Source organism: Ostrinia furnacalis, unplaced genomic scaffold (assembly GCF_004193835.3).
Source record: "Ostrinia furnacalis isolate ACB-3 unplaced genomic scaffold, ASM419383v2 OfSCF0197, whole genome shotgun sequence".
Classification (NCBI taxonomy): domain Eukaryota; kingdom Metazoa; phylum Arthropoda; class Insecta; order Lepidoptera; family Crambidae; genus Ostrinia; species Ostrinia furnacalis.
In genome coordinates this window covers 469,695-489,572 of record NW_021130436.1, presented here as the reverse complement: position 1 = coordinate 489,572, position 19,878 = coordinate 469,695, and the positions used below count along the sequence as shown (strand labels likewise).

The window sequence follows — 19,878 nt, the reverse complement described above, 5'->3', positions numbered from 1 at the left end:
AGTCTCTTTTATTATTGTTTGAAATTTTTTATGAGTTTGAAAAAAAAACAAATGGAAAATCCTGAAAAGTTTCTATGTTCCTAGTTAAAATTCAAGAATACCAAAGAAAATTACAATAAGGCAACATTAACGAAGTAATAAATAAAACTAATAAGTATAGCAATAAGTACTTAGGTATGTTTGTTTCTACAGTTGTCCCTAAAACTGTTGTTTTAAATATTTATAACTATTTTCTCGCTTAAAATGGCGTCATTTAATTTGGTTACTAATTTTAGCAGCCATATGCAATTGGCTTATCAAGTTTCGCCATAATGTTACATGCTAAAATCCATATAGAGTCGCGTCACAAGTATAGCCAATATCAAAGTAAACAATATCTTGTAAATGATAATGCACCTCGTCGTATCAAATGGCGTGGGAACGTATTTACATTATCTATTATTAATGAAAAGTCGGACTATACAATATAGTCGCAATATAGCATCTATTGCAAAGATATAAGAGTCAATTGTTTAGCTTGTGATGCAGCCTGTATTTGATTATTAATAGTAATGAGCTATGCGGATAAAACTCTCTTTATTCGTAAACGAGCAAATATTTATAAACAATTCATAGTTCGCGATTTATTTACAAACTAGCGGCCGCCGGCGACTTCGTACGCGTGGATCCCGTTTTACCTTCTTAGGGGTGGAGCTTTGTAAAATCCTTTCTTAGCGGATGCCTACGTCATAACATGTGCCTGCATGCCAAATTTCAGCCCGATCCGTCCAGTGGTTTCGGCTGTGCGTTGATAGATCACTATGTCATTCAGTCAGTCAGTCACTTTTGAGTTTCATATACCTATTTAGAAAGCAGATTCATTTGTAAGGATATGTACGAATTTTTATTTATATTTATCTTCTTTATTTATTTAGTTTTTGCTGGATAAAGGTTACTTCGCGTATCTGTCTTTTTTAGGCTTATTATTACAGATTTTGTGTGAAATAAAAATAAATAAAAGTTCGTGAATTTGATATCAAAAATGTAGGTACTCAAATAAGGACGTAGTAAGGTATGTTTTGAGGATAAAATTAAATACAAATAAACGTGTTCATATAGTATGTATTTACCTACAGTTTAGAACTCTGGGTAAAAATATTTATCTAACTAAATTTTCCCTCAGTGATATTTGATCCCGTAATCTTAACTTGTAGGGTTTTTAGATTTGGTAGGATAAGCTAAATTTTAGAACGTGTATCGTGCCTTAAAAAAGACCTACACTACACACTAAATTAGTTCAAATGAATTTGAGTTTGTAGTCTATTTTTTTTATTATTATTTTTTATTTTCTCTATTAGGTAAACATACTATACTAAGAGCTAGTGAACGCCAGACCTACGTCATTTTATAAAAGCTGAAAGTTTGTCAGCGTATGCTCCCAATATAAGATATAATGTTGGGGAATTTATTATGAATTTTGGGTCATGGTGGCTTTGGGAGCTACCCTAAAAAAACTGGCAAGGAGTTGGAACTGTCAAAACTGTCTGGTTGTTGGGGAAAATACTTCTAATTATTGTCCAAATATTATGCATAAAAATCAGATTTAATGATACTTTCAGCTTTTATAAAATGACGTAGGTCTGGCGTTCACTAGCTCTTAGTCTATACAGCTTGTATTAATACGCGAAACACAGAACCTGGTGGTTGTAGTTATCTTGTACAGCCTCTATAATGTCCTTATTACGAGATAAATGGGCAGTTCGTCAATGCAATCTTATCTGCTCATCTCATCAAGCCGTCATAATACCCAGTTAAAACTTTTAGGTCTAGGATACTTGGAACTAGGTTCGACCATTAAATATGCCAAAGTTGTCTCAAGGATTTGATAGAGATTTAAAAATTTACTACTCTTAATGCCATTCTAAGTATTNGAAGTCGCGGGCACAGCTAGTTTAATAATATTATCTGCACTCGCCGACTGGGATTGCAATCAAGACTTAACTCATTATAAAAAAAATAAAGATACAGTAGTCCAATTCATAGGTACTGTCAAAATTCACAGTGGCTTGGCTACCTCAACATGAAAGTACTACATGCCATTGAGTACTAATTAATGTAACGGATTAGTTATTCACTTGTGAGAATGAAAAAAATGATTTCGTTAAACAAGATATCTTCTTTAATTCATTTCATTTTTGCAAGTAGGCTTTTAAAAAGCACTTTACACGTCCCATTAACCCTACCACTGCTTCGGGACAATAAATGGGCCAGTGCTGAAAAGAAGCAGCGCAAGAAACTCAGTCACTATTGTCATCCTCTTTTTCAAGGGTAAAGAAGGTATTAGGTACTTTTTTTTACTTTAGTATAGCATGCATTTTCCGGTCCACCCACAAGGTGGACCACGACCTGATAAGTAGCAGGAAGGCGCTGGATGCAGGCCGCTGCCAACCGTGCGATGTGGAAGTCATTGGGGGAGGCCTATGTTCAGCAGTGGACGTCCTATGGCTGAAATGATGATGATGCATGGATTAGATACCTCAATTATGCGTATTATTTATTTATTTTGATTTCTGATCCCAACACGGTTAAATTTTCCTACGGGACAGCCCAATAGTCACGTTGTTTTTCTGCGGTCAAGGTGTTAGTCTTACAGTGGGGAAGAGATGTGGGATTAATCTTAATCATTCCAAAAAAATCCATCATTAAATACGTAATCAGTATCGGTTATGACTAAAGTCTTCTACCCAGGGATGTGGTATTAATTACTACAACCGTGTGATTAAAGAACAAATTAATTTTGATATCGTTTATTATAAAATACTTCTGAAAATAACTTTCAAGAAGGTTATACTGATAATTGTCTGTAGTAGATATTTGATATTTTTTTTATTTTTGCGTTTTTATTAATTTTTTCTTAATCGACTCCGGTGACTAATTTATTGTTTGAAAACATTTTCAGTTTCTTTTATTATTATTTGAGTATTTATGAGTTTGTAAAAAAAAACAGGAAAATTCTGAAAATTTAGTGAAAATTCAAGAATACAAAAGAAAATTTACAATATGAAAACATTAATGAAGAAAATAAATAAAACTATAAGCCTAGGTTTTTTGAATGCTAGACAAGGCAGGTATTTGACCGCAATCGCACCTGGTATGTTTGTTTGTAGAGTTGTGCCTAAAACTGTTGTTTTAAATATTTGTAACTATTTTCTCGCGTAAAATGGCGTCATTTAATTTGGTTACTAATTTTAGCAGCCATATGCAATTGGCTTATCAAGTTTCGCCATAATGTTACATGCTAAAATCCATGTAGAGTCGCGTGACAAGTATAGTCAATATCAAAGTAAACAATATCTTGTAAATGATAATGCACCTCGTCGTATCAAATGGCGTGGGAACGTATTTACATTATCTATTATTAATGTACAGTCGGACTATACAATATAGTCGCAATATAGCATATATTTCAAAGATTTAAGAGTCAATCGTTTAGCTTGTGCTGCAGCCTGTATTTGATTATTAATAGTAACTAGCAGACCCGGCGAACTTTGTTCCGCCTTAATGGCAATAAATAAGCAGACTTTTTTTTAATTTCGAACGGGATAAAAAGTATCCTATGTCCTTCTCCTGGCTCTAAACTACCTCCCTGACCAGGGCCGGATCGTGAATTTGTGGGGCCCTGGGCTGAAACTACTTGGGGGTCTATCTTAGTACTCAACTAATAGCCATGCCAAAAAACTGTTTCTACACTCGCGAGCAAAAGTATGAAATCACTTACATGAAGTTGTTTCCACGCAATCTTGTATACTAATGAATTTGTTAGTAACAAAAAAGTGGCACCATTGTAAAGATTAAACTTTTAACTTTAAATTGATACCAAATTCATTTATATCACACCAGTATTTAAAAGATATCCCGCCTGATGTGAAGAAGTAAGGAAAAAGACATGTATCAACTGTTTGATACGTCGCGAGTTGCGTGCGGCCTATTTACCCCCTATAAAAGCACGTGTTTTCGGATTTTTGCTCTCACACGTTGATCCATACACATCTCCGCTTCTTTTGACATTTTACCTGGGATTCTACACCTTCAGAAGCAGCACTAATCGTTGCACTATTGCAAGAAGGGCTCAGCCAGCGGGCTGTCGAAACTGTCTGGTTGTTGGGGAAAATACTTCTAATTATTGTCCAAATATTATGCATAAAAATCAGATTTAATGATACTTTCAGCTTTTATAAAATGACGTAGGTCTGGCGTTCACTAGCTCTTAGTCTATACAGCTTGTATTAATACGCGAAACACAGAACCTGGTGGTTGTAGTTATCTTGTACAGCCTCTATAATGTCCTTATTACGAGATAAATGGGCAGTTCGTCAATGCAATCTTATCTGCTCATCTCATCAAGCCGTCATAATACCCAGTTAAAACTTTTAGGTCTAGGATACTTGGAACTAGGTTCGACCATTAAATATGCCAAAGTTGTCTCAAGGATTTGATAGAGATTTAAAAATTTACTACTCTTAATGCCATTCTAAGTATTAATTTAATACTCTCCTTGGTCCGCAAAATGAACCGACGACCTCTTAAAGGTAGCGGGTAGGCGTTTGATGCAGGCCGCTACCAAACGGGCGATGTGAATATCATTGGGGGAGGCCTATGTTCAGCAGTGGACGTCCTGCGGTTGAAATGAAGATGATGATGGGCTCTGGGATTGAATCGAGAATTGATCTAACTCTTACCACTGGCCTGCAGTGGCATCATGAATTTTAATGAACATTAAAATTTATCTGGAATTTTAAACCGCGTCCAGCGTTATCAGCCTTATCAACAGAGATAGGGCTTAGTAGCCCGATAACAGGCTTTGCTGTAATAGCTGGCTTAGTCGCTGTGGACTACTATTGGCAATTGTATCAAACCATTAATAAAAATGTTCCAATATTTAGGTACAGCCGACGGCACTATAAGCTAAACTTTGAAGCCTTTTATGTACTCTAAAAAAAACTGATTTATTTTTGCAAATAGGCTTTTAAAATGGCAATAAATATTTCTTTCTTTTTTAAAAAACACTTTTACACGTCCCATTATTAACCCTACCACTGCTTCGGGACAGTAAATGGGCCAGTGCTGAGAAGAAGCAGCGCAAGAAACTCAGTCACTATTGTCAGCCTCCTAGAAAACTAGAAAAAAATTAGGATATTTCTTTTTTCTGATTTTTCTAAAATAGTCATGTTTTTGTCCTATGGGGCCGGCTTATCGTTGAATTTTGGGACATGATGTACGTATAGAACAGCGGATGGTGTGGGATCAGGACACGGTTAATTAGATACCTAACAATAACTGTAATTTATTTGTTAATTTAGTAAAATATGATACCAGCATTTATACCATATTTTTTTCCGTAATTTAACCTAAGTGCAAACTAGGAGTTTCAGTGTTAGTTTTACCGGTCCCGATAAAAAAATTCCAATTTTCAAATTTTGATAAAGTTTCAGATACTTAATCTAACAGATTTATCTGATGTCTTTATCTGAGATAAATGAAACTAATTTTATTTCCTCGAATTAGGATTTTTAAAAATACTATCAGGAGTGAATAAACAATAAATAGTGTCAGAAAAAGAAGTGCTTTAACTTGAGTAAAATAATCAAATTTTACTTTCTCAGAAAACAAAAACCTAAAAGTGCTAGTAACTACTATATTATAACTAACTTTACAACTAAAAGGATACCTCAACACAACTATGTAATGGACAACCAATAACTAGAGGTAGTGATAAAAGTGTGAATTTCCGTACTCAATAACTAAAACAGACCATACAAGTATGTAATGAACAAAACAGTGGTAGTGTGAAGTGTGCTAGTGATGCACTAGTGTGATGACTGTGATGAGCGAGGTGCGCGCGCGCCGGTCGGTGCCCGCCGAGCATTACAAGCTACTGCGAACAATATGGCGGCGAACGTTGTCGTTCAAGAAGCGGAAGGTGAGTGACCCATTTAAACGACCATCCTTATACAACAAACTTCCTGAAGACATAAAAACCGAGCCTAACATTAAACGCTTTTCGAAAGCCCTGAGACAATATTTAGTACTTAAATGTTTCTACTCAATTAACAAATATCTAACAACCGACCACCGAAAATGTCTCTAGATACTTTATTATTGTAATCTGCTTGTTTTGTTAATCTCTAGCATTGATGTATATGTTACATGTCTTGTATTATGTATAATGTATTATAGCCACCTACTCTGTTGCAATACCTCCTAGGTCACTAAGTCTTAAGCCCATGGTGTATGTAATTTCCACCATTACAAATTGTAATTTAGTACGCAATAAAGATTTGAATCGAATTAGAATTCGTTTGTAGTCGTTAATTAATACTTTTTTGTGAACTGTCAAAAAGTAATTCCCCCTGGAAATTCACGATGTCAATGTCACGTGTGTGTGAACTTCATTGGATATTCTGATTATTGATTTGAAAACAAAAAAAATCAAATGATATGCTGTAGGTGAGTTAATTGTGCATTAATGAAGGAATAGTATTTCGGAATTACTATAATAGCGTAGACTAACCCATTCCTTATATTGGTGTCCACCTTTATAGGCACCATCCCAATGAAAATAATTATAGAGGCACCTATTTTAGCCGTGTGGTGACGGCAGAGTAGAATACATTTGTCACCAACCCCTACTCTTCCCACGGTTGTCGTAAGAGGCGACTTAGGGACTACACATCAAACAGAGAACGGGCAGCAGCGCTCTCTGAAAAACATCAATCCCTTAAACTGCGATCTCCAACCCGCCTGCCAAGCGTGGGGATTATGGCAAATCCCTCCACTATAGTGGAGGAGGCTCATAGTCCAGCAGTGTTACTGTAAAGGGCTGTTGATGATGATGATGCCCTATTCTGCTATATTTTTAATTAACATTTTTATACATTTTATACATACAGACAAAGACACATAATATAAAACTAAACTATGCGAGACTGTAACTAATTCATTAGATTACGAAGCATAACTAATTTAGCAGTTTTGTCAATTGTTTTGTTATTATTCAGCAGTCTGTCTTTGTTATTAGCTCAGTCAATCTTCAACTGCTTCATTTGTTAAAATTATTGTGCTCAATTTAGTATCTGACATTATTCATCAATAATTCTAAAGCACAAATTTTAAAAACACAGTTCATTCTGGTCTTAAAAACTCAATTAATTTTAAATCAACTGCAAATTAAGACTTTTGGTTAATAAAAGAGTTGACAAAATAATGACGTCACTTGCTTGTATTGCCATACAAAATCTATGGGAGAGTCTCGTTTTGACAGTTTTTAAAAGTACATCAAGTGATTGGTGGTGTCAATATTAAAGATGTCCTAAACTGAACCGTCCCAACCGTGACATTGACAGGGGGCGCCACCACCATCAACACCGGATCGCTGGTTCCGATTTTCGCCACTTTGGAAAATACTGAAATGTCATTTGCGGGAGGGCGCTGCCATCAATGCCGGTTACTATTTCCTATCTTTGCCATTTGACTTTCAAAATCCTTCAACCACGGCTTCAACTATACCCTATCCCTATAATGTTGTACGTTCAAAATCTGTAGCAGACATCACCAATCAAATGAGTACATTTTGAGAGCTGTCAAAATGCGATTCCTCCACAAGTTTCATAAAAAATCCTGTGATTTCACTTGTTTTCCATTCGCGTTTTCAACACACACAAGTTAGCTTTGAGAACTTGACCATCGGTCTACCGTCTACTGCATATTAGTGTATTACACTGGGGAACAGTCATTTTGCGGCATGGTAGTTTAGAGTCAATTCTGTATGCGACTAGTGCGCTGAATACTAGAAAAATATTAGATTTGTCAAATTGACTCTAGATCTTGAGATAAATACTATTAACTATTTATATGAAAAAAAAACCAAAATAAAAATACCAATCTGTATAAAAAAAATATTTACACTAAGATCCTATTTAAGAACGATATAAAAATTAAAAATATATTTGCTTTTCATCAAATAATAGAAAAAAATACTGCAAAAAGCTTTTTCTGTAAGCTTTTATGTTATGGTTTTGGTCAGGAAAATTCCATAATTATGGTAACAGTAATCAGCCATCATCTGGCGGTCCCATTGACCGTGGATATCATTCTTCCACTATCCTGATGTTCTGGTAGAACCGTTCTGCTTATTCCTCACTGTAATCACCCAGATTATGGGAGAACGTGTCCAAATGGCTATTGTTAAAAAAAATTAATTACTCAAATTAGATCCGTATGTGTTAAATTGCTTAGTAGCCCGATAACAGGCTTTGCTGTAATAGCTGGCTTAGTCGCTGTGGACTACTATTGGCAATGTATCAAACCATTAATAAAATGTTTGAATACTTAGGTACAGCCGACGGCATATTAAGCTACACTCTGTAGCCTTTTATGTTCTCTAAAAAAAGTCATTTATTTTTATAAATAGGCTTTTAAAATGGCAATAAATATTTCTTTCTTTTTTAAAAAACACTTTTACACGTCCCATTATTAACCCTACCACTGCTTCGAGACAGTAAATGGGCCAGTGCTGAGAAGAAGCAGCGCAAGAAACTCAGTCACTATTGCAGCTGATAGACGTCTTATTTCGTTCGTTCGTTCGTTTCAGCCGAAAGACGTCCACTGCTGGACAAAGGCCTCCCCCAAGGATTTCCACAAAGACCGGTCCTGCGCCGCTTGCATCCAGGTACTTCCCGCGACCTTCACCAGATCGTCGGTCCACCTAGTGGGAGGCCTGCCCACGCTACGTCTTCCAGCTCGTGGTCGCCACTCAAGAACTTTTCTGCCCCAGCGGCCATCAGCTCTTCGAGCTATGTGCCCTAGAAACCAGAAAAAAATTAGGATATTTTTTTTTCTTATTTTTCTAAAATAGTCATGTATTTGTCCTATGGGGCCGGCTTATCATTGAATTTTGGGACATGATATACGTATAGAACAGCGGATGGTGTGGGATCAGGTCGCGGTTAATTAGATACCTAATAATAATAACTGTTATTTTATTTGTTATTTTAGTTGATACTAGCATTTTATTGCTCAATGACAGTCAAAGGCAAATGATAGTTACTCAAATATACAGATCAACAGTAACATTCGTCGTTTCAGCCAAATGACGTCCACTGCTGGACAAAGGCCTCCTCCAAGGTTTTCCATAATGAACGGTCCTGCGCTGCCCGCATTAGGGTGTCCCGTCGTTGTATGGGAAAAAATTTTTTTTGAGCTACGGTTACGCAAGAGGTATCAAAAGTTGCGTTTTGACATATAGATTACGATAAGCATTAAATTTATTGAGATATCTGTCATCTTGAGGCCTCTACCTGTCCTTAAAAAAAATTAAATTGCTATTTTAGGGGTTCCTAACATAAACTATTAATAATACAAAAATAGCGTTTTTATGAAATTTGAGGGTACACAATGAGTCACAGCAAGGTTTAAAATAGTTGAAAAACCAATAAATCCATAAATACTTTCAAAACAGAATTAACTTTTTGACCAAAATTAGGCATTTACGCGCGCGATTTTAATGTATTCCTAATTAATCCATGGGTAAGCCAAGATATCGATTTAATTCGAGGATACTCAATTCCTTTCTCACAGCAGGTTAATAATTTTACTACGCTATTATAAAACAATGATTGGCATTTCTAAGTGGAAGCTAACAAAAATGGCAGTCAATTTTAGAAAATCAACCATAACTTGAAAACCATTTGTCCGATTTCATTACTTTTTTATTTAAATGATAGCTCTACGTGTGCGCTTGATATTTTGTGGTATAAATTGTATCGATTTAATCAACCTTTAGTTAGTAATTAAAGGAAAATTGAATTTTTTTACATTGTTGTGATACTACTTTTTAAATCATTTTTTTTACAAAATGTCTTATACTCTACTAAAAGTTTTACACGAGCCAAAAAAGTGTATTAAATCNGGACACCCTAGCCCGCATCCAGGCTCTTCCCGCGAACATATTTTTTTGTAATTTTAACCTAAGTGCAAACTAGGAGTTTCAGTGTTAGTTTACCGGTTCCCGATAAAGTTTCAGATTGTTATGTGACAGATTTATCTGATGTCTTTATCTGAGATACATGAAACTAATTTTATTTCATCGAATTAGGATTTTAAAAAATACTATCAGGAGTGAATAAACAATAAATAGTGTCAGAAAAAGAAGTGTGCCTATAACTTGAGTAAAATAATCAAATTTTACTTTCTCAGAAAACAAAAACCTAAAAGTGCTAGTAACTACTATTATAACTAACTTTACAACTAAATAACTAAAAGGATACCTCAACATAACTATGTAATGGACAACCAATAACTAGAGGTAGGTAGTGATAAAAGTGTGAATGTCAGTACTCAATAACTAAAACAGACCATACAAGTATGTAATGAACAAAACAGTGGTAGTTTGAAGTGTGCTAGTGATGCACTAGTGTGATGACTGTGATGAGCGAGGTGCGCGCGCGCCGGTCGGTGCCCGCCGAGCATTACAAGCTACTGCGAACAATATGGCGGCGAACGTTGTCGTTCAAGAAGCGGAAGGTGAGTTACCCATTTAAATGAAAATAAGTATTTGATTATAATCGTTTTTAATTAAAAAGTAATTCCCCTGAGAATTTACGATGTCACGTGTGTGCCAACTTAAATGAGTCTTTTTATCGATTTGAAAACAAAAAAAAAACTATTTTTTGGTTAGGTGAGGTACAATACAATTTTAACATTAATTATGCATTAATGTTTGAATTGTATTTAATTTAAGAAATGTTAATTTGGAGTTATTATAATAGCATAAACTAACCCATTCCTAATATTTGTGTCCACCGTTATAGGCATCATCCCAATGAAAATAATTATAGAGGCACCTATTTTAGCCGTGTGGTGACGGCAGAGTAGAATACATTTCTCACCAACCCCTACTCTTCCCACGGGTGTCGTAAGAGGCGACTTAGGGACTACACATCAAACAGAGAACGGGCAGCAGCGCTCTCTGACAAACATCAATCTTTTAAACTGCGATCTCCAACCCGCCTGCCAGGCGTGGGGATTATGGCAAAACCCTCCACTATAGTGGAACAGGCTCATAGTCCAGCAGTGGACTGTAAAGGGCTGTTGATGATGATGATGCCCTATTCTGCTATATTTTTTTAATTAACATTTTTATACATTTTATACATACAGACAACGACACATAAAACTAAACTATGCGAGACTGTAACTAATTCATTCGATTACGAAGCATAACTAATTTATTTAGCAGTTTTGTTGAGTCAATTGTTTTGTTCTTATTCAGCAGTCTATCTTTGTCATTAGGTTATTAATCTTCAACTGCTTCATTTGTTCAATTATTATGCGCAATTTAGTAGGTACTTGACATTTTTCATCAATAATTCTAAAGCAGATATTTTTTTAAAAACACAATTCATTCTGGTCTTAAAAACTCAATTAATTATTTTAAATCAACTGCAAATTAAGACTTTCTTTGCTTTGTAATTGAAAAAAGTTAGTCAATTGAGTTAGCAAAATAGTGACGTCATCGGCTTATATTGCCCTAAAATCTATGGGAGAGTCTCGTTTTGATATTTTTAAAAGAACGTCAATTGATTGGTTGTGTCAATTAAAGTTGTCCTACACTGAACCGTCGCACCCGTGACATTGACAGGGGGGCACCACCGTCAATACCGGATCGCTGGTTCCAATTTTCGCCACGTCGGAAAATACTGAAATGTCATTTGCGCTGCCATCAATGCCGGTTACTTTTTCCTATCTTTGCCATTTGACGTTTCAAAATCGTTCAACTATACTCTACAGGGTGGAAACGATAAGTGATCTCACTCGATTATTTCTAAACTATACAAAATATCAATAAACTAGTTACTGATCCTGAAAGTGCTTTATGAGCTCTATCAAACGATACTAATAATAGGTTACAAAATAAACTTGATCTATCCGAAAATTCAATGTTTCCAGCTTCCATACATTTAGTAAAGTCACATTATTTTAAAAACTACACATGATATCGTAAAACTGATTTTTGATTCTAAAGGTGCTTCACAAGCATTATCCAATGGTTTCAATAATAGGTTACAGAATAAACTGGATCTATCCAAAAATTCAATGTTTCCTTTTTCCATACATTTAGTACTACCACAGTCATGACACTCATCTCTTGACAATATTATAGCAAGTAAAGCTTAAAACCAATGTTTTCCATGAATAATTTTAAATAATAATACAATTTACGAGTTTATTTTAAGAGTTTNGAAGTCGCAGGCACAGCTAGTTATTAAATAAAATAAAAATACACTTCTTATATTACTGTGCCTGGCATACATTTAGTATGGAAGCTGGAAACATTGAATTTTCAGATAGATCCCGTTTATTCTGTAACCTATCATGGGTACCGTTTGAAAGGGCTCGTGAAGCACTTTCAGGATCAGTAACCAGTTTTTCAATATAGTTTAGAAATAATCGAGTGAGATCACTTAACGTTTCCACCCTGTATAGTGTTGTCGTTCAATATCTATAGCAGATATCACCAATCAATAGAGTACATTTTAAGAGCTGTCAAAATGCAATTCCTCCACAAACTTAAAGAATCCTGTGATGTCACTTGTTTTTCAATTCGCGTTTTCAACACAACAACACACACATTTCTTTTACTTTGAGAACTTGACCATCGGTCTACTTTCTACTGCAAATTAGTGTATTATTAATTCATCCTCCATCAACCTGCCTTCAAATTATAGCTACATGACTTAGAATTTAATATGGGTTTTTACAAAACTTGTCGTTGGCCGACGGCAAAATACATGGGATCCGTGGGAAACGACACGTGGGGGTTATTTTAAGACCGCCATGAGTGTGGGTGGGTCACCATAAGTTGTCTTCAGGCTAAATGCTGGTTGGACTGTCCAATTAAATTGATTAGTTCCGTAAATGCTCAAATATCCATATTTGTGAAAAGGACACAATTGATTTCTTGTATTTTTTTAAAGAAGTAATTTACATTAATACACAAAATAAATTTACAAAGGGAGCGATTGTTTGTTAGAGCTTGCTTTAAAACGTCTGAAAAAATGTAGCCTGAAAAAAATAGTTATACTCACTATTGATGTAAGTAATTTTGCTTAGGAACGTCAATATCCAATAAAAATACCAAACGATTTAAATTAAATCAAAACCCTCCTAGTTGAAAGATTTTCACCAGAAGAACCAGAAACTTGAACGCGGAGACGAATTAGAACTAAAAACCTCACAAATTATAAAGACAAGAAGTAAAAAAATACATCTAGGTACTTACCAAGTTTCAACAATATAGCTCTTATAGTTTCCGAAAAAAGTGGCTGTGACATACGGACGGACAGACAGACAGACAGACTGACAGACTGACAGACTGACAGACAGACAGACAGACAGACAGACANGTTTTTGGTGGGATGTGGTTTACAAATACAGTGTCTTAATAAGAGTACGGATTTGGGGTCAATCGAATTTATTTTTTCCGTATTCAAACGGACGTTTTAGGACGTAAAGGACTTTTATTTGGCTGACTTTTGATCATTTTAGTGATTAGAAAGCTCAGTTCATATCTTTGGCTTTCCAAATTGAAGTCCTTTACGTCCAGCTTGACTCCAGTATGGCAAAGAGTCTTCACGAGTCTTGCAGACGATATTGGACCCCCAATATTTATTATTTTATGGAAGTTTTATAAGACAGTATGCTTGGTAGGTTTTTATCACTACCTACGTGATCTTATTTCTTTGCTTTTGTAAGTTTAGAAGCCAAAAATTAACAAAAACTGTTGGGATTGTAAACGCAAGGTTTTCATAATGAACTCATATTTCTGAGACAAAAAAGCTCTTTAAAAATTAATTTAAAAGACACAAACTGTTAATTTCAAGGTCTAGTAGCTGATTACTAAATTGCTGTAACTACAGCTACACTAATACATGAGTAGAAAATAAAACTTAGTGGGTATAATCAAATTAATATAAGTTTAGAGAGGGTCGTTTAATTTTTTTCATTGATTTCTTGTGTCTCGTTTATCTCAAGAACCAGAGTCAATCTAAAAAAGGTAAATGCACACCATTTATGTCTAATACAAGTATTTACAAAATCCATTAACAAAATAGATGCCGCAGATTTTTTTATTTTTTTTTGTTCCGCAGTGTTATTAATTCATCCTCCATCAACCTGCCTTGAAATTACTGAAAGCTACATGACTTAGAATTTAATATGGGTTTTTACAAAACTTGTCGTTGGCCGACGGCAAAAGACATGGGATCCGTGGGAAACGACACGTGGGGGTTATTTTAAGACCGCCATGAGTGTGGGTGGGTCACCATAAGTTGTCTTCAGGCTAAATGCTGGTTGGACTGTCCAATTAAATTGATAAGTTCCGTAAATGCTCAAATATCCATATTTGTGAAAAGGACACAATTGATTTCTTGTATTTTTTTAAAAGAAGTAATTACATTAATACATAAAATACTTTTAGAAAGGAAGCCATTGTCTGTTAAAGGCTTGCTTTGAAAAGCCTGAAAAAAATGTAGTCTGAAAAATAAAATAGTTGTACTCACTATTTGTGCTATTACTTACCTACTTATAAGTAATTTTGCTTAGAAACGTCAATATCCTAACGACACTTATCGTGCAATAAAAACCCTCTAAAGTTGAAAGATTTTTACCAGAAGAACCAGTGAAAACCTAACTGCGGAGACAAATATTAGAACAAAAAACCACACAAATTACAAATCTGACAAGAAATAAAAAATAATATTATATTTCTTTTTTCGACTAACTATCTTTTAACTATGCAAGTACGTAAACGAACTTTTCTTCAATAAAACAGTGCGTTTTAAGTTCCAGATAGCCTCATAAAAACTCTTGTCAGACAAGACAAGTGTTTACCCGCTATAAAAGCAAGTGTTTTGCTCGTTACCGCCAGACTGCTGACCGCGGGGCCAAGGTTACTACCGAAACCTAATTATGAAGAACGTGTTATTTGAAGACCAAGGTGTTAGGAAGTCTAACTACGTTATAGGACTTAAAATATTAAATAACGACTCTAAAATGTCTCCAGAAACAAAACTTGAGACTGTCAATAGTGACCGAGTTTCTTGCGCTGCACTAGCCCATTTATTGTCCCGAAGCAGTGATAGGGTTAATACTGGGACGTGTAAAACTGCTTTTTAAAAGCCTACTTGCAAAAATAAAATGAGTTTTTTTTTTACATTTAGTTACTGTTTACCCAAAAAGTGACTTACAAAATTTTAATTATACAAGTATCTACAATAAAACCCAGTAATAAACATTATCTTAAAAAGTTTATTCAGTTTATTAATGCTTGCACCTCATTAGTGGAAACTTCATTGATAGCTGTGATTTTTAATTGAATTTAACGAAGAAACAAGTATTAAGCTCATAACAGCATTCCTCTATATTTTTTTTATTCATTATGATCAAATCAAATCATTGTCAATAAGCTTCCAAAGAGAACTTTTACACGTTTCAACCCTACCACTGCTACTGCTTCGGAACAGTAATACATAATATGGGCTAATGTTGAGAAGAATCAGTGCAAGAAAGTCAGACACTATTGTCATGGAATCTACAGGACGTCCACTGCTGAACATAGGTATCTCCTATTGATTTCCACATCGCCCGGTTGGTGGCGGCCTGTATCCAGCTTATAGATAGCAGGAAGATCACCTAGTCATTATTTATTTTAAACTAGCTTTCCGCCCGCGGCTTCGCCCGCGTGAAATTTTGTCTATTACAGAAAACCTTTATCGCGTGCGTCCCTGTTTCAAATACCGGAATAAAAACTATCCAATGTCGTTTCCCGGGACTCAAACTATCTCTATCCAAATTTCATCAAAATCGGTTCAGTGGTTTAGGCGTCAAAGCAAGACAGACAGACAGAGTTACTTTCGCATTTATAATATTAGTATAGAAGTATAGACATCTCTGTAGTCTGTACTTTCAATGCCTATGGATATCATAGTGTCTCGATTACAAACTTCTTCTTTTTCCCCTACATTTTTCTCCATTATACCGGTAATTTTTTCACTTACAGCGTGGTTATACAGTCGACAGTAATACATCAGGCTATAAGCATTTTTGTTGCAAATTAGCACCTATTTCGATGATGTTAAGGTATTAGTATGTTTACCTTGACGTGCTGTCGCTGTACATCGATCCTTGACCCTTGAATCGTTATTTCTCAGTCTCTCATTGTTCCAACGCTTCAAAAATAAAATAGGTACGTACGTATGTCGATGACTTCTCATTGAAAAATTGTGAGAAATATTTGATAAGAAATTAGTAATTTAACAAGGTTAACTTGCGAAATGTATATTTTCGAAGCATCATTTTGAAATCTTTTATGAGTTTATTAGTTTTGTTTTGTAGATAACATAAAAATTATTTCACAAGATTCACTACGTTTTTGAGTTGTCCAAAATTTGAGCTTATCTTCTTCTTTTCCTGGCCCTTTACCATTTTATTTGGTATTGGCCCTTCGTATCATTCAAATTCATTCAAAATTTAAGCCTATGATTGATTGGATTAAATTAAAACAATCATAAACATTTCACTAATTTATGGTTTTTATTATTATTTTTTTACTCTTTTTGATAAATAGCGCTGCAAAAAGGCACCCACTGAAAATCAGTGTCTTGGCAGTCACACTGTCAAGATATTACTGAGTGGGTGACCTTTTTTGGCAACTTAGTAATATTTTTTTTTATGTAATGTCTTTATTGCCTGAATCTGTGGTTGTCAACATAAAATTATGTTCTTTCTTTCTTTCACTAAGTTCAAGATTGGTTCAAAATTTAAGCGTATCTTCTTCTTTCTTTTTTGCCTTGCCCTTTCCTATTTTATTCAGAGTTGGCCCTCCGTATTCCATTCAAAATTCAAGCCCATGATTGGTTAAATTAAAACAATCTTAAGCAATCCTAAGGTGTATAATTGTATAAGGCTAAATATTTGTTTTCAATTTTAGTCCTTATCGAATGAATAGTTTTGCTTCAGACATTGACAGGCAGAGCCTTGATTCATGCCCTCTTTTATAGTTTTACAACATAGACTATGAGTTTGTAAAAGAACTCGATATACGAATAGAACCAGATTGTAGGTATGTTTGTCTTCTGAGATATAAGAAGCGTCGTAGAGGCGATCCGTCTTTACGTAGAGACAGCAACTTCCTGGGGACAGGGTTGATCCATTAATGATTTTATATTTGTAGAAAGTAGAGAGCTTATTGGTGGTAGCTTTCTTTCATCTTGTGGATAACAACTGACGTTATAACCTTTATAACTCACAGTTCATATGAATCTATCAAGTCGTTTAGTAATTACACCTCTTGTCTTATTTTGTATTATTTCACCTGACATAAAACCTGTCCAATTTGTACGTTGTCAAAGGTGTTACTTGATGCAGGCAATGGTACTCATAAAGTTTGACATTTAAAGCACAGTATATATTATGATTTATCTACTGTGTTTAAAGTGTTGTGACCACCCTGGTCTCCCACATTATTACGTGATCGTACCAGAAATTTTTATTTTTATTTAATTATTTAAACTTTAGCACACATAGAAACAATGCACTGTGGCGGACTTAATGCCGGATGGCATTCTCTGCCAGTCAACCACGGGTCATGCAGAAAGAGTAAGGCGGTGCAAAAAAATTATATTTAGAATAATATACCTAGTTACTTACATAAGATTACATACAATAAATGACATAATATAAATAAATATAATAGACATACACATAAATACATAAACATAATAGTATTATAGATGTACACATCACTCATGTCTGAGATAACAAGATGATGAAGAAAAAAGGTCATTCCTTGAAATGTATGCGCAGAGCCTTAAAAAGCAGAGAAATAAGGAGAGCCTTTCGGTTTAGCAAGCTGAAGTGGCAACGAGCAGGGCACATAGTACTCAGAACTGACGGCCTACGGCGCAGCAAGGTTCTGGAGTGTAGGCCACGTAACGAAACAATTTATTATCCAGCCACAAAAATGCCCAAGTCAGCGTTTCATCTAAAAAGCGTATAAATCTTAAATTGTGGTCTTCTTCTTCCTCGGTCCCTCACTGATGAGGATCGCGACCACATAAATAATAGTGTTCCTCCACAGACTGCGGTCATAATCTGTGTGGACCGCACATGTATATTGTGGTAGACGTTTCAAAATGTATTATTTTCGTTGTAGTTACAAGCATCTGTGCAAACAGTCGCTCGTGCCCAAACACTGAGCCAGGCTGTTAAACCCTAAGCTGGCGTGTTGTTATGTAAGCTGCTGCTGCTGGCGAACATTTTGCACCTCAAAATTATTAATTTTAAGTACAAACACCGTAATAAAGTTTAAAAAGGTTGTTTAGATTTTTGTAAATTATAAATAACTTGAAAAAATGGAACTGCCTAAGGCGGGATTCGAATCCACGACCTTTCGTTTGCCGGGCGACTGTTCTTCCATCTCAGCTACTTATGCCCGTTTTCACCATCAATCCCTAATTTTTAAGTGACCCCTATTAAACAAAATTCCTGTTATTTGTTACCATAGGGATCACTTAAACATTAGGGATTGATGGTAAAAACGGGCATTAGACACTGGTTTTATCATTTTGTCCAGACGTATTTGACCGTTACAAAACTTGAAAAATGTCATCATCAACGTCTTCACAAGGCACAAATCGAATTATAATTCCAACTATTGATTAATTAATTAATTAACTTTTCTATGATGCATAAAACATTTATGACTAATGACTAAATTACAGTGAATAGGACTATTTAGAGCCATCTCACTCATCGTGTGCATACTAAATTTTTGTCATGTTCCTACAGTTGAGATAAAACCTTTTACCTGATGATTCTAATTTTTCTTCTTCTTCGTCGCTACACTTTTGGCAGAGCGGTCGTGGTCGTTACACCTAGTTTGGTGGTAAACTTCACAATCTGTCGCAATTGTTCCTCTTTTTTTTTAATGATTAGCAATTTGTATTGCCCAAATTACTAATAGTCCCATTAGCCTCGTGGTAAGCTAAATAAGCTTGTGTTACAAGTGGGCTCACCACAATAATCGAGCGGCGGTGGGATTCGAACCCGCGTTCCTCGGATCTCGAGTCGGCCAGTCCGACCACTTCACCGTTGGGCTATCGTGTATTACATTATTCCTTAATTGATCTGTGGTTTTGTGAAAATTTAGCTATCCACTAATGCTTTATTTATATTAAATTCGCATTTTAACTTCGCAAAATTATACTCACCTGAGCAAACCGACACTCGTGCTATCAAGCCCCAAGCTGTGCAAACCGTCTGGCGGCCTCTGCCAATATGTGGACAGCCAAAATGTACATAGTTATCAACAAGTGTATAAACTTTCACACCTTTTAAATAAGAAACAATAATACTTATAAGATTATAAAGTAAAAACAAGTTGTTTGGAAAATAAAAATATCCTTCAGATTGTACACAGCGCCATCTGAACTAACTGATATAAATAGCTATACTTAGGCTGGATAGCACCATCTTACTTACTTTAACATACGTCAAAAGTCTGTCAAACTCCATGCAAAAAACACCGGTTATCGATAAAGTTACGGTTTAAGTTAGGTTGTACAACTCAGCCGAAAGTTTTAAAATTTGAGCGTTATGAAGCTACTATATCGGCTACGAATAAGCTACTATGTATTTACCTTACTTTACTGAAGTTTCCATCTAAACTGTGCAACTCTGACAAGTGAAGCTACAGAACTTAAAGCGATAGCAAATCCAACTTCAGTTAGATAAGCCTGTCTCTATTCACTTAATATTGTTAAATGTAGAGCGGTTAAGTTA

At 35.2% G+C, this 19,878-nt stretch overlaps 1 protein-coding gene across 1 annotated transcript in view; it reads left to right on the top strand.

Annotated features, from left to right (window-relative positions):
• LOC114355264 (inactivation-no-after-potential D protein) overlaps nucleotides 1-19,878 on the top strand; it is an 83,636-nt gene that overhangs the window by 46,072 nt on the left and 17,686 nt on the right. The gene's annotated exons all lie outside the window — the stretch shown is intronic.